This window comes from Rhagoletis pomonella, unplaced genomic scaffold (assembly GCF_013731165.1).
Source record: "Rhagoletis pomonella isolate Grant_MI unplaced genomic scaffold, Rhpom_1.0 Rhpom_scaffold_00002, whole genome shotgun sequence".
NCBI classification, from domain to species: domain Eukaryota; kingdom Metazoa; phylum Arthropoda; class Insecta; order Diptera; family Tephritidae; genus Rhagoletis; species Rhagoletis pomonella.
The window spans coordinates 89616923-89633099 of record NW_023458556.1 but is presented as its reverse complement, the minus strand read 5'-3'; the positions used below and the strand labels follow the sequence as shown (position 1 = coordinate 89633099).

Below are 16177 nucleotides of genomic sequence, written 5' to 3'. Positions count from 1 at the left end.
ACGTAAGACTCTGGCTGATGAAATTCGGGACAAATAGTTCGAATAATATCATCAAACAGCACAACGGGCATTGACCCGCAAAAGAACACGCCATTTTGAGATTGGCTCGGAAGGATACATTCCCAATCCTAAATAGTCTGTGGCCGGAGAGGGCTATGCACAAAAATTAGTCCCACCAAAAATAAGAGCCTATGTTTCACGGAAACTATGTTCGAATTCGTATAAACTGATCGATGCTAAACACCGAGTGTTTGGCAATTATTCCGCCGACCTAATCACAACACGTTAACTTATTCTGTTACATTCGCCTTCTCAAGAATTTCGATGAATATATGGCGGACCTCCATAATTAATTGATGATGCATTTATTACAAGATACCCGTCTTCTTAAGTTAGACAAAAACAAATGTGATATTACATTAGTTTCCAAATACACCCTTGGCGCAATCGATTCGCAACATACGGATAAACCGCGTATCGATAACTTTGTCGTTACTCTAGTCAAACAGAAAGTGCCATCTTCAGGAAAATAAGTTAGACAAAAACAAATGTGATATTACATTAGTTTCCAAATACACCCTTAGCGCAATCCATTCGCAACATACGGGTAAACCGCGTATCGATAACTTTGTCCTTGCTCTAGTCAATCAGTGAATCAGTAAAACAGTGTAACTGTAATAGTGAATCTACTTTTATCCTTTGGCTTTTCACGATCATCTAAACGTTTACGCGCCCAAATGCTAAAAAGGGGAAAACTTAAACGGTATACAAAGTAACAGGGTTGGTTGTTTTGCAGTGGTAACAATAAAAATCCACACCTGCTTTTCGATCACATTCCTTTCTTCAAATCCATTCTCAAATGCTATTTCAGAACCATGGTACTCCCTTCTTATGTGATGGTTGGTCAACAAGTACAGCGCCTTATGCGCCTAGCAATCAATTGGGATCACAAGGATGCGTTTCCCATATTCGCGCCTGAAGTTGATCGAAAAGCTCAACAACCCCCATTGGCCCCAGGTTCTCAATACTTGTAGGCAGCCGATTCGGTCTTTTGTCGGTTGCTTGAGGTAGAAAAGTTCTCGACCATTGATATTTAAGCACCACGTAGATATTCCTAACCAATGGCTGATACCGAAAAGGTTTCAAGGGACACCCAAAAAATGTTAAAAGATTAAAATGATAATTGATTTTGTAATAAGTGAAATGAACCAATAAATGAAATAATTTAGTTTAGTTTTGTTATTGCGACCTTATCGAGAAATTATACTCAAACCTCCCAATCAAAAACATTGGCATATCATTATATCCAAGGCTGAAGAATTTCATCCTTCTCGGTACATTGCTAGTAACTCGATTAAAGTAAAACAAGAAAAGATTCATAACCAAATCGTTTATCAATGTCCTTTCATCTATATTAGCTTATTTAATGCATACTGAAGCTAGTACAAACAACATGTTTACATACATATGCGCTCATAGGCGAACTGAATGACCCAGGGTGGAGTTGATGAAGATCATGTAAAACGATTTCGATGTTAGGGATCTAACGTCCATTAAACCACAGCTCGTGAATCGCATTCGAACCACCATTCTCATATCCTTACTAAACGCTCCAAATTTTTTGTTGACGTATCGCTGAAGATGGGAGGGGGATAATGATCCATTATTTTGATTGGCCAAATAATAGACAACAGAACAATCGTGAAAAATGTAATCATTACCAAACTGTCAAAGCTAAACTGCAAAATGGGGGGATTGCCAGATGAATGTATGTAACCAATGTTTATCCAAGACAATCTGTATAGACACGAATTGATAGGCCTCTATGAAAACGCCCACACACACGATCAAAGAATCGGTGGTCACATACCACGAGGCTAGGAAATAATTTTGCTTTTCCGAATTGGACCCGGAGCGAACCACACACATTAGCCCTCGAAAGAATGGAAATAATCATAACCGAGTAATTAAATTGGACTAAAAGCTGGCGACATTCAGTTAGTCGATATTCACCCATAATCTAATAAAGGGAAATAGACTGAGCCCAACTATAAAAAAAGGCTGACAGTAAAAAGCCTTTTTTTCTTGTATCAGGTTTGGTCAATCCTCAGAAGGCGTATACTTGGGGAAAATACTTATCAGCATTGTTCCACCACATTCCTTCCGGCAAATCCCCAACCAAGTTATTGCAGTGGTATAGCCTTGCTGTTTATTTTTAGTGGTGAACAAGTCTCTTTCTTCAAAGTAAATGTTGTCTGAATACACTTGCCCTCGTTAGCCTCTCGTTGGTGCTTCTCAAAGAACGGGCCTCGTCGCATGATTCAGTGTTCGCCAAAGGGAGTAGTCAGTCTGTTTAGAATAGACAAGAACTAAAGGGTCGCCTGCAACAAAATACGTAATTCCCATGTACACGCATCCGGATCCTTCTTAAGCTTAGAAGAGCGAATTCTTTTCCATTTCCTTCTTGATTTGTGCTTTTTACTTATAAAGTTAATAATGTTCGGTGTGTGCAGGCTAGGGCAGTAAGAACTGCGATATTTAATAGAATGATTTGGTGTTGCAATTTCTGCAGCTTTAACTGTTATATCAGTTAGATTTTCAGCTGTCCTGTCAATATCACTATTGGTCCGAATAAGAATTTCCGGGTCAATGTGAGAACTGACATACTTTTTGTATTTTTAGCAGTTCTGACATGATGGAACAAAACAAACTTCTGATTCGTGTTCAGCGCATCAATACATTAGGAAAGCTAGTCTGATCCCCGGAACCCGACACTTTTTTTGTGAGGCTGCTTAATTTTTTAATAGCTGCATTTTTTTGTAAGCGAGCGACAAAAGAACGCTCAACCTTTTAGCTACTTAAGCAACCCTGTTGGTAGCTATTAAGAAGCATGTGATTAGTTTAACGGGATTTAGATACAAAAACCAATTTAAATGAGTAATTATACGAGGTATTTGCGTAATATATATACTTATTTAAAATATAAGTCACGTATATAAGGAAACAAAAATGTCCCTCTCCACTTTTCCATTAACAATTCACAATAGAGCAGTTTTTTCACTTACCAACACTACCCTTCAGGTCGCGTATTTTTTAACCGATCTGGCTGAGCTCGGATAAATAGCCGAGTTTGTGTTGTTGCTTTGCGCGTATTTCATCATGTAAGCGAGTGTTCTTTTGTAGCTCGGTTGCAAAAGAATGCACCTAATATCTAAATCATTTATTGGTTAGTTTTTATGAATATTTTTTAGTTTTTGTTTAATTGTATGCACATATTCATGTCTTATTTCTATTGCATAAAACTCCATGTCTATTTATTAGGTACATTAATTGAATTACTTAAATGTGACATGGTGCACCCATGATTGCACTATTATGTTTTTGTGCCAGTTATAAATTTTCACAAATATCACATAAATATCACTAATTTTTAACCGACTTCACAAAAGTAGAAGGTTATCAATTCGTCGGCATATTTTTTTATGTATATTACCGCATAACTTTGGACCACGTTAACCGATTTCAATAATTGTTGTTTTAAAGGAAAGGTGTTACCTCACAGGTGGTCCCGTACTAAATTCGATCAAATTCGATCATTGGATCATGAAGAAATTAACGATAACTTTAAATTTTTATATGAGATTTGAAGTCGGTTTTGTTTTTTGCTTAAAAATTACTTGTTTTAAATCAATTGCATAAAACTATACGCCTAATTTTAACTTTTCATGAGCAAGAATTTTCTGCCTTAGTTTCTTAAGAGGATGCTCATGATGCTCATTTTTTACTCCAGAAGTAGTGTGTACATTTATTAATCAAACAATTGGTTAAGCAACCTAAGAACTTATCAAATTTAAATTATCTAAAAAAATATCACAAACTTCAGTTGTCATAGCAACAGTAGCTTTTTATAAAAATCACTAATATTTTTGTGAGTTTCACAGCGATCCTGTAGCGCATTTCAAGGTCATTGAGCACCCCATATTGGTTTCAGTAGAAAATCGAAAGTTGGTATAGATATTACAAATATCAAAAGGGAACACTAAGGGGGTGCCCCTTTTTCTAGGATGACATTTTTTCCCCCATACAAAAATTGGACGGCTCTAATGTACATGCAGTAGAGTCCGACCGATTAATCGGCATCGGCTGGTATCGGCACAAAATTGAGCATCGGCATCGGCCTTTTTCGCGGATTATTTGGAATTTCTTTTCATATGCTCCGGTGAAGCGACAGACAACAACCAACATCAAAAAACATTTGCAGACAGCTCACAAAAATTAATATTTTTGGTTGAAGGTGTTTCACGTTTTTATATGGAGGACACTGCCAGAAAAAAATGCCAAAAATTAACGGGATGCTATAGCAGCTTGAAAGATGCACTTCATTGTACTAGAATTAAATGATCTACAAAACTGCATACCCAAATTCTGATTAAAAAATTTGAAATTTTGGTGAAAATAAGCAGAATTTTTCTAATTTTTGTACAAAGTTTGAAGTCTGAATTTATATGGTGTTTGTTGTATACCAGCTAGACTTTTATAAAAAAAGATAATAAACATTAAATAAACAAAAGAAAAATGCCAAAACCGGTCAAAATATCGCAATTCTTTTATTTTATGGACCACTATATGTATGTACTAGGGATGTTGCGAATGTGGAATTTTAGACATCCGCGGATGCGAATGCGGATGTGGATGTTTAAAGCGAATGCGGATGTCAAGTATTTTAAAGAAATAACTTGGGTGAGTAAATTAAATAGGTGATTTAGGTAAATAAAAAATGAAAAGTTGATAATTTTTAATGTTTTTTTTGTTTATTTAGTACTTGAATTTAAAAGTTGGAACATTGCATTTAATAAAAAGTAATGTTGCTGCCTTTTCGGGTTCCAGCCTGTTTCTTAAAGGGTAGTAAGGCGACCAACTTGAATAACTTAAAACTTGACAAAATTTTAAATTATTTTCGATTGACGCTGCACCAGTTGAGAAGACCATCAGTTATATTTATTTTTTTATTGTGGTACAATAATTTCTTTTTGAGAATTGCATCGAGGCTACAAATGTCGGATGTATCCTCCTGACTTATCTTCACAATCTTTTCCAAAAATTTCTTCATTCTCATTCTTTTGGTTGTTCAGAATTTGTAACGCCATTAACGGTTTTCGATTTAAGTTTTTGTAATTCGTTTTTAATACTTTCTTCTGGGATTGTTTTGAAAAATTTCTGCTTATAGCGAGGTTTCAAATAGGTCGATGTGGTAAATAAATTGTTATTTTCTAGGAATGAAAATTTCTGTTTTGAAAGTCGTGGCTGCGAGCCGAATTAGTTTACAATCTTGTTATATTGTTAAAAAGGCACCCATTTTTATAATAATTCGAATTATTGGAATCACGGACAATGAAGGTCTCAGATCTGCTTAGATCCCGGGTGACTTCTTGAAAAGATTCACCTGTAATGAATAGCTTGTAATTCATTTTATAATTAGCTGAGTTCGACTTTTCCTAGTTGCAGGCAGTCACAATTAATTACTCACCGCTAGCGATTCATCCAGTTTTTTCAACAGACCTTTGGCAAATAATATTCGATAGTTACATTAATACATTACAATAATAGGTAATTCTTACCTAATTACAGGTTGTCTTTTAACGCGCAAATAGTCCATTCTCTTCATAGCTAGACGTTGAACATTTCCGCTGGAAATGCCTCTTTGAATTTAAATTACAAAAGAAAGGGGACAGTTTCAACGTAGCATCTCCACAGCCAAAAAATACTGGCTACAATTTGTCATTTTGTTTGCCAGATATACGTTTTATCAGTGCACTTACACAATATTCGCATTCGCAAAAGCTCCGCATTGATTATTGCGAATGCGAAAGCGAATGCGAATGTTGAAATTAATGCGGAAGCTCCGCGGTTGCGAATGCTAATATTCGCAACAACCCTGGTATGTACACACTTACCTAGTAGCATATAAGTTCTTATGCATTGAGTGCAAAAGAGCGTATAATATTTCTTGCTTAGCACCATACAAAAAAGTGTTTTACAGGTACATAAATGTGATATATGTACATATATTTTAATGTATGTACTAGGGTTGTTTGTCATATTTTTCACATTCGCGAATGCGAATTTTCGGAATGCGAATGTGCGAATGTTAATGCGAATCTTGGGAATAACATTAAAAAGCTATAATCAACTTAAGTTATCGTAAAATATGAATAGTCATTACAGGTCATCAAACGTTAACAAAAAATGCGAACACATTTGAGGGCGCCCAGTTAGATCTTCATATTTCTATTTTCTACAAAATGCAGCAGCGTACAAGGGTTGTTTTGCCTGTAAAAAACTAAACATTACATATTCGCATTCGCAAAACATTCGTATCATTTGATGGGAATGCGAATGTCGAAGCTAATGTGTAAAATGATGCGAATCATTCACATAACGAATGCGAATGCAAATATTCGCATAATCCCTGGTATGTACATTTGTACATGTGTATGTAATGTTGCATAACAAGCCAGTTAATTCAATTATTTGTTTTCTTTTGTTTTGTTAACTCTGTTAAATTAACTGATTTTATGAATTAATACATTTATTTGTAATTTTTTATGGAATCGGCTTCGGCATCGGCCGATTCTTTCCCCATAAGCCGATTAGACTCTTAACAGACAGTGTGCGGACTATACCACTTTTCTGGTAGATCTACCAATTTTTTTTTGCGTTTCCACCACATCTACCACCGTAAGCTTAAAATCTACCACATTTTACAATTTTGCTCATTTTACAATTTGGATGATTTTACCATCATTAACTTTCTGATGATTTTGTGGAATATCGTGAATTAGACAATTGTGAATACGACATTGGCTCTAATTTTTGCATTCCATTTTCTAATTGATTCCTCTTTCTTTTCAACACGTGCCAAATTTGCTAGGTGCTAGCATCAGTGAATTGGTGTAATTTAGCTGCGAAATCAATGGCTTTAGGAGGGAGTGCAGAAAATGGACAAATTTATGAAAACAGGGACATTTTAACTCGTTTTTGCTCAGATTATTACGAAACTAATAAAGTATAAAAAACTTAATTGTATGATTTACACAGAAAATTGACATTTTCCAAAAGTGGCGGGTGGGACAACGATGACACTCGCCACACTGAGTTGATGGATTCGTTACCCAATTTCAGACAAACTATAAATATTTCGTTCAAAGCGCCTTCTCGTATGTAGCTAATATAATGTTAAGGCCCATTTATGCTTTACTGGCATTATCATATTAGTATTTTGTGACGGGGTATCTACTGAGGATGCAAAGTTCGTCAGTTCATATGAATATTTATTATACTTTTAATAAAATGGCCTTATTTAAACGATGGGAAGATTTCGTATTTCCAAAGTTAGGTTATCAAAAAATTGCCTGTGAACTTCCAATAAAGATTTCTTTGAAAGCTGACAACCTCTCACCTTATGTAAATCAATTTTTGTAATAACTTTATTTATTAAATATATTTTAATAATAAATACTTTTCAGGAGAAAACAAAGCCCCTCAAAACCATTACCGGTGGAAGATAGTTCCGGAGAAAGCTCATTGTTTTTTGACGTACCTTATGTAACAGCGAATTACGTGTGTGTGTGTTTTTCTTTTACATTAGTAATATATGTATGTACGTATGGACGTGTGAAAGTATTGTATCTTTTATAGACTAATAAAAGACTTAAAAATCTTAAATATTTTATTACATACATACTAGGGCGGGGCAATTTTTTTATTATGCGCGTATAGCATAGGAAGATTCCATGTGTAATTCTAAGCAAATTTGCTGAAGAAACCAAGTTTGCTGAAGTTTGCCAAATTGCGGAAATAGGTTTCGAAGAAAATGTCAAAATTTTCACTGTTGGGCCCTCCTGTGGAAGTTTTAAGAAGATAAGTGCCGAAATTGATTCCTCATACCAAAAAGCCCCTTTTAGCATATTTTTATACAAAATCAAATCACTACTTTACGACTACTGTGAAGTGGATAAATTCCATTTCGTTTCATGCCGAGTGAGGGAAAAAACAACTTTTCGTAGAAATGGTGTAGAATTCTTGAAAATCAATATTTTTAGATCGGAAAACTCGGTTCCTATTCAGGAGATTCCCAAAAATAATACCCAGTGGTTTCTTTAACCATTTTTTCACGGTAACTATATGTTATAGGTCCGCCAACACCCCCATAAAATGCAATGGGTGACCAATAAAAAATCTTTAATATTAAAAAATGGTTAAATAAACAACTGGGCATTAATACTGAAAGTCTCTTGAAGAGCACCACAGTTTTCCGATCGAGATATATAGATTTTCAAGAATTTTATACAATTTGTATGAAAAATTGTTTCTTCTCCATATAAATACAAGTAATTTTTAGCAAAAAAAAAATTAAAAAAAAAAAAAATATATATATATATATATCATGATCCAATGATCGTATCTAAACCATATTAGTATGGGACCACCTCTGAGACACTAGCTTTCCGATGCAAAAATCGAAATCGGTTGACGTGGTCCAAAGCTATGCGGTAACATACATACAAAAAAAAAATATATATTCCATTTTCGGGAGTCGGTTAAAAATACATGGAAAACTTTGAGCGCTTTGAGCACTCCCTAAATATTTTTTGATTTCAAAATGAAAAATAGTGGTATATTTTTTCGGTAGAGAACAATCCTAGGGGACGCCGGCATTAAAATTCCAACTTTATTTTTTTGGACCACTCTAATATACATATAAAGGAAAATTTGTTTTATTTTATTTTATGAATTCTATTTTTGTGTACTGTTTTTTCTTTGTTTCTTGCTTCATCAAAAATTGTGACGTTTACACTACACCGTCAATTTGTTTTATAACGTATGTCACCTGGTATATGTTTTCATGTTTATTGCGTGGTTCTTTTTGAACAAGAATGCGCCGTTTTATCTTATATTATTTTATTTCGAATTTTGTGTTTGGTTACTAATTATTTCGCAATTTTGTGCGACTTTTGCATTCGATATTTAACTTCTTTCGCGTAATTTTCTACGTTATAAATAGGGCAAATTTTATCTTTTTTTTAATCTTGAAGCACTGTGGCCTTTTTCCCAAATATCAATTCAAAAAGGGGAAAATTTATTATCGAAAACTGTTGTTAGTTGTTGTGTTGTGCAAAAATGTAAAATATTTTAAGTAAACGTCCTAATCGGAAAATGTTTCATTCAAAAATATGCGCGTAAAAATATTCGTTAAACACTCTGTGGTTACGTTCGATAGTACCCCCAATTTCATGATGGTGTGCAGTTAAAAAATCGTGTTTAACCTTTAAAAGATTGGTTAATTCGGAAAAAATTCAGTTTTTGAAATTAAGCAGGGTTTGAAAATGCTCTAATTTTTTTATTTAATTTGATTATGCTGTGCTTTGTCTTCGGCATGTATGATATTGAAAGCAAAGCAACAGGAACCAAGAAAATTATAAAATTATTATAGAATTATAAAATTTATTATATTTTAAGACGTCCACCAAAATATTTCGGTAAAATATTAAGATTTAAGTGAGCTGGACCGATTTGAAAATACCTCAAAAAATGGAGTTTTTTATTTCATTTCTCATTTATTTCAGAAACATTACTACAATAAGACTTAGGCACTCCGCACATTACGCGCCTAATCATAGTAGAGTAATCGTTTTGTCATGTCAAAACGAATGCATGACGGACTCGACCTCTGCACACTTGCGCGCCCTGCGTAAGCCCTGCTTGCGCGCACATTACACATTTTCTGGCCGGTCTTTCTCACTAATACACTTTCGCGAACATTTCTGCAATAAAATATTGCATACACGTTTATGGCTTAATACAATTGGCAGGAGTTTTAGCACAGAATCATTAATTTTCAATTATTATCTACTGAAATGACAAATAATTTTTATTTCGAGCACAAAAAAGTAAACAAATGCCGATATCAAAACGGCAAGCGCCTTACAATGTTGGGCGCTTCGATTTATAAAGTTTTTATGATTAGGCGAAAACATGATTATGAATCGTAATATACAGAGCTTCATTGAAATACATGTGTTCGGTATAAAAGCTTCATACTTTAGTACGCCGGAACGATTACACTACTATGACTAGGCGTTTAATGTGCGGAGTGCCTTAGTCTTTTTTAACCGACTTCCAAAAAAGGAGGAGGTTATCAGTTCGTCGGAATATTTTTTTTTTTTTTTTATGTATGTTACCGCATAACTTTGCACCACATCAACCGATTTCAATAATTCTTTTTGCAACGGAAAGGTAGTGTCTCAGAGGTGGTTTAGATCCGATCATTGGATCATGAAATATATAGATATATATATATTTTTTTTAAGTCGGTTTTTTTTTTTGCTAAAAATTACTTGTTAGTACAACAATTTCATACAAATTACAAATTACAAATAAAATACATACAACAATAGAATATTAAATCTTACAACAAAATATCGAAAGGAATTATAATATATATAAATATTACAAATATAGATTACAAATACAGATTGGTTCATCAATTTGAAGAAAAGTGGGTATACAAGATAGCTTTAAAGTTGCTCTTGTTAAGTTTGCTTCTAACATTAATTGGAATGGAGTTCCAGATTCGTATAGCGTTCATGAAAAACAGTCTTGTGTAATTGTAAATTGTCGTACGATCGTTTTTCATATAGGTAATAAGGTATCTTCGTAAAAGGAAAATGCAGTTTCCGGCCTATGAATAAAAATAGTTTCTTAAAGAATTTTTTTTTTGAAAAAATCCCCTCAAATGACAAAACGGTTTAAGCTTAAAAAATTTGCATAAAAATATTTAAGAAAAATTAAAAAAAAAAAAATTGAACGGAATCGTAATGAGATTTTTGATGCTGTTTTTTAACCTTTTTACAAAGATTGGTATAAGAAAAACTTGAATAACTGAACTTAAACTCTTCCGATTTAGACTTAAGATGTGTCATTGGAAAGGTATTTTCACGCCCTTATTTCTTTGCTAATAAACTCATTCAAAGGAAGAAAGAGAAAGGTAGGATGAACGAACGACATTCAAAGTTGAATTAAGATGTGTAGGTATTTGACAAAAAAAATTAGACACGAATGACTTTTGTTTGGACAGAAATAAAAACAGTGTGAAAATACCTTTCTACTGAGATCCCATAATTCTAAATCAGAGTAGTTTTGGCCCAGTTATTCAAGTTTTTCGTAAATCAATCTTTGAAAATCTCATTCTTACGATTCCATTGAAAAGATTTTTAAATATTATATATATTATATATTATATTATGCAAATTTTTTAAGCTTAATCTAATTTGTCATCTGAGGGGACTTTTTCCAAAAAGTTCTTTAAGAAACTATTTTTATTCACAAAAAACTCAATTTTTGGAGGTATTTTCAAACCGGGCCAGCTCACTTAAATCTTAATATTTTTCTGAAATAATTTGGTGGACGTCTTAAAATATAATAAATTTTGTAATTCCAGCGGAAAAACCGCAACTTTTTTTGGTGATGCAGTCTAATGTACATAGATAATATACCATTCAGCACAGCTTCATGCGCACGCACATCCAAGCAGATCACAACACAAAAAAATTCTATATCACAGCACAGCAAAAGCACTAGCACAGCAAATCGAAAGCAATAAATAATTTTCACTAAACTGCCAATAAAAAAGCAAAATAAAATTTTCAAAGTCCCAGTAAAAGCAAAGCAGTTCGAATGAAAATCAAACAATTAAAAGCCAAGCAAAAGCAAAAATAGTGCTGTGCTAACAGTTTTTCAAACCCCGAAATTAAGTGCCTAAATCAGATTTAATGGAATTCAACCGTAACCGTAAGTTAAGACAAAGCTTTCGAAAATAGCAGAAGCAATCGTTTTAGCGCTTTTATCTGGCACAGCTACTGTTACTAAATAATATTTACATATTACGTACTTAAAATCGCATATAATGGTAATTGCGAACCTATTACCACTACTCGACTCAGGTAGCGGTCCTAATGTGTCGATTACAATAATATCAAATAGTTTGCAAGGTGTTGGTGTTAAAATAAGATTTTCCTCGTTTTTAGGTTTATAGGTCGACTACACCTTTTCCAATTGAACTTCGGATATCGTAAAATGTACTTCAGATTAGTCAACTGTACTTCAGAAACCGTAAAATATACTTCAGACTAGTCAATTGTACTTCAGAAACCGTAAAATAGAATTCAGACTAGTCAATTGTACTTCATAAACCGTAAAATATACTTCAGATTAGTCAATTGTACTTCAGAACCCGTAAAATATACTTCAGACTAGTCAATTGTACTTCAGAAACCGTTAATTGGACTTCAGATTAGTCAATTGTACTTCAGAAGCCAAAAAATGTACTTCAGAAACCGAAAAATGTACTTCAGATTAGTCAATTGTATTTCAGAAACCATAAAATGTACTTCAGATTTGTAAATTGAACTTCAGAAACATATGTATAACATTTTCGCCAAAAAATGCACTTACCACAAACGAGCGCTCAACCATGAATATCAAGTAGATTACAAGCAATTTTATGCAAAGTATGTATGTATGTTAAGAAAACAACAAGCGGTCTTAACCCGCAGAAAAACAAATTGGAAAAAATTTGAAACAATCTTTTCTAATAATATTTCCGACCTCACAAATCAAATAAACTCGGAACATCAACTTGATAACGTCGTAGACGATATAACTAAAGCATGTCATCGTGCAGCAAAATTAGCCTGCCCAATCAGGGCAACAAGTAGGAAACCAAAACCTCCATGGTGGTCCACTGAAATTGCAACCCTCAGAAGGGAATGCAGATCAAAATATAATGAAGCTAAGAGATCCAAATCTTGGAGTGAATTTAAAGACTGGCAACGCCGATTTAAGTATGCAATAAGATACGCTAAGCGCTCCTCATGGAGGAACTTCTGTCAGAAGATAGAAAGTACTTCGGAGGCCAGCAGACTGCGCAAAATACTATCTATGAGTCCCAGCAATATTAGCTATTTCATCAAGGAGGATGGTGATTGGACAACTAGCAGCGAAGAAACGCTAGAGCTTCTTGTATAGACGCACTTTCCGGGTTGCCTCCACAGTAGAGTCACAAATACCCGAATCATAGGCAACCATGATGACATTCCAGCGAATATCATAACCGAGGAGAACATAAAGCATGCTATTAGCAGCTTCCAACCGTTTAAATCTCCGGGACCAGACGGCATTATTGCACCCATACTCGTACCAGTCTTTGAAGCAGTGTTACGACTGAATTATATACCCCACAAATGGAGGTAAGAGTAGTTTTCATTCCCAAGGCAGGGAAAACTACACACACGAGACCAAAAGACTTCAGACCAATTAGTCTGTCGTCTTTTCTGTTGAAATCTCTAGAGAGACTAATAGATGGGCACATTAGACACAAGGTGGGCAGCAAACTTTCGGGAGCCCAGCATGCCTACAACAAAGGGAGATCAGTCGAAACAGCACTCCATTCTTTAGTGCACACAATCGAAAGATCACTTTATTACAAATAATACACCCTCGCGGCCTTCCTGGACATCGAGGGTGCTTTCAACAATGTATCTCCTGCAGCGATTATCTCATCTCTGATAAATCTGGGAGTAAGCAATTCACTAACCTCATTTATTGAACGAATGTTAATCGGCCGAGAAATAAGCGCAGGATTAGGTGAATCAGTAATAAAAAGGTTCCCCGTCAGGGGTACACCCCAGGGGGGAGTAATATCACCGCTCCTGTGGAACATAGCAGTAGACAGCCTTCTTCGGGAACTTGAAGAAATTGGCGGTCAGATAATTGCATATGCCGACGATATTCTAATAGCTATCTCGGGTAAACATCTCTCAACATTGACAGATCTGATCCAAAGATCCCTCAACAAACTATCCCTGTGGTGTAACAGGCGAGGACTGGGCGTGAATCCTGAAAAAACAGACCTTGTGCTGTTCACCAGGAAGCACAAGATACCTGATCTCGGGAACATAACTCTAGAGGGCAACACCCTCGCAATAAAGGAAGAGACCAAATATCTAGGTCTCATAGTAGATAGGAAACTAAACTGGGGGCCCAACGTTGCAGATAGAGTGCGCAAAACAACAGTGGCACTATATTCCTGCAGCAGAGCAATAGGGAAAAAATGGGGGATGAAACCCAAAATAATACACTGGCTATACACTGCGGTGGTTAGGCCAATTCTCTATCACGGTATAGTGGTATGGTGGAACACACTTGGGAAAGGGGTAAACTTAAAAAAAAAAATGGACAAGGTTCAAAGGCTTGCGTCCACACTCATAACTGGTGCGATGAGAACAACACCATCCACGGCACTGTATGCCCTACTGAATTTTCTTCCGGTGGACCTACATGCCAAGCAAGTCGCAAGTGGCGCGGCAATTCGAATGAACATTCTAAATAAGTGGTCAAATACCAGTTATGGTCACGGTAGAATATTAACGGAGTTTCCGGGGCTACCCGGATTGGTGGACTATGCACTTCCGGAACCTGCACCCGCTACAGCGTTCGCGACCCTCCTACCCTCAAGGGAAGAGTGGAAGCATGGCGTTGTAAGTAGTGGAGAGTCCATCCATGTATACACAGATGGCTCAAAGCTCGAGGGAAGGGTTGGAGGATGTGTATATTCCCATCACCTGGAATCTCCCTCAGCTTTCGTCTCCCGGACCACTGTAGCGTTTTTCAGGCGGAACTGATGGCAATCGACAGGGCCACGAAACTGGTAAAGTGTGATATGATACCCCAAGTTGATATGTATATCTTCACTGACAGCCAGGCGGCAATAAAGTCCCTCACGAAGCAGTCGACAACCTCCATGGTAGCCATGAAATGCCGCGCATCTCTTAACGAGATGGCTGAGTCATTTCGCCCAAAGGTAATATAGGTCCGGGACACTGCGGCATAGAGGGGAATTGTAAGGCCGACGAACTGGCGCGACTTGGCACGAAACTTCCTTTTGAGGATATAAACGACGAAATAGGAATACCCTTGCAAAATTGTAAGCTACTTATCTCCGAGAGGCTCACTGAAGTACAATTTACAAATCTGAAGTACATTTTATGGTTTCTGATGTACAATTGACTAATCTGAAATCCAGTTAACGGATTCTGAAGTACATTTGACTAATCTGAAGTACATTTTTTGGTTTCTGAAATATATTTGACGCTTTCTGAAGTACTATTAGAAAAGGTGTAGATCGCCCTCACCCGCTTCGCTGAGTGTATGAAATTTCTACGTGATACATTGAGTAAAATTTATTTCAAGAAAACTCAATTAAAAAACAGGAGGTTTAAAATTTGTTTAACCAGCTTCAAAATATTTTCAAACTAAGGCACTCCGCACATTAAGCTCCAAATCATAGTAGTGTAATCGTTTCGGCATACTAAAGTATAATGTTTTTATGCCGAGCACATGTATTTCAATGAACCTCTCTACATTACGATTCAAAATCTTGTTTCCGCCTAATCATAAAAGCTACATGAATCGAAGCGCCCAACATTGTAAGGCGCTTGCAGTTTTGAAATCATCATTTGTTTACTTTTTTGTGTTGGAAATAAAATTTATTTGTCAATTCAATAGAAAATAATTGAAAATGAATGATTTCGTGCTAAAATTCGTGCAATTAAACTACAAGAGTTTATGCAATATTTCGGAAGAACGGCCAGCAAATTTGTCATGTGTAGAAAGTGTTTATTAGCTGGTGACTTATGCACGGCGTGCGAGTGTACAGAAGTCGAGTCGTCATGCATTCGTTTCGGTATGACGAAACGATTACTCTACTTTGATTAGGCGCGTAATGTGCCGAGTGCCTAAAACGTTCCTAAACTTCTCACTTGTCATACTTTTTCAATTAACTTATCCCCTGAACTCAATTTGAGATTTTAAACAGATGAAAACCTCTTACATGTAGTTTTGAAATTAAGCCCTTTCAAGACCATTTCAATTGACACCCATATTTTAATAATTCATTTAAATTATTGAGTAGTTTGAATTTAAATTTTTAAACAGTTGGCAACCTTTTTCATTCATTCAAAACCATTTAGATTCATACCAATCTTCTACAACAATATATATTTTGAAAGCCGTTTTTTATGTGTTCGCAAAGCTCGAGAACGGCCGAACCGATTTTTTT

The 16177-nt window shown here is 35.4% G+C and overlaps 1 protein-coding gene across 2 annotated transcripts in view; it reads left to right on the top strand.

Moving 5' to 3' along the window:
* LOC118734152 (rho GTPase-activating protein 190) overlaps positions 1 to 16177 on the top strand; it is a 308075-nt gene that overhangs the window by 247220 nt on the left and 44678 nt on the right. The gene's annotated exons all lie outside the window — the stretch shown is intronic.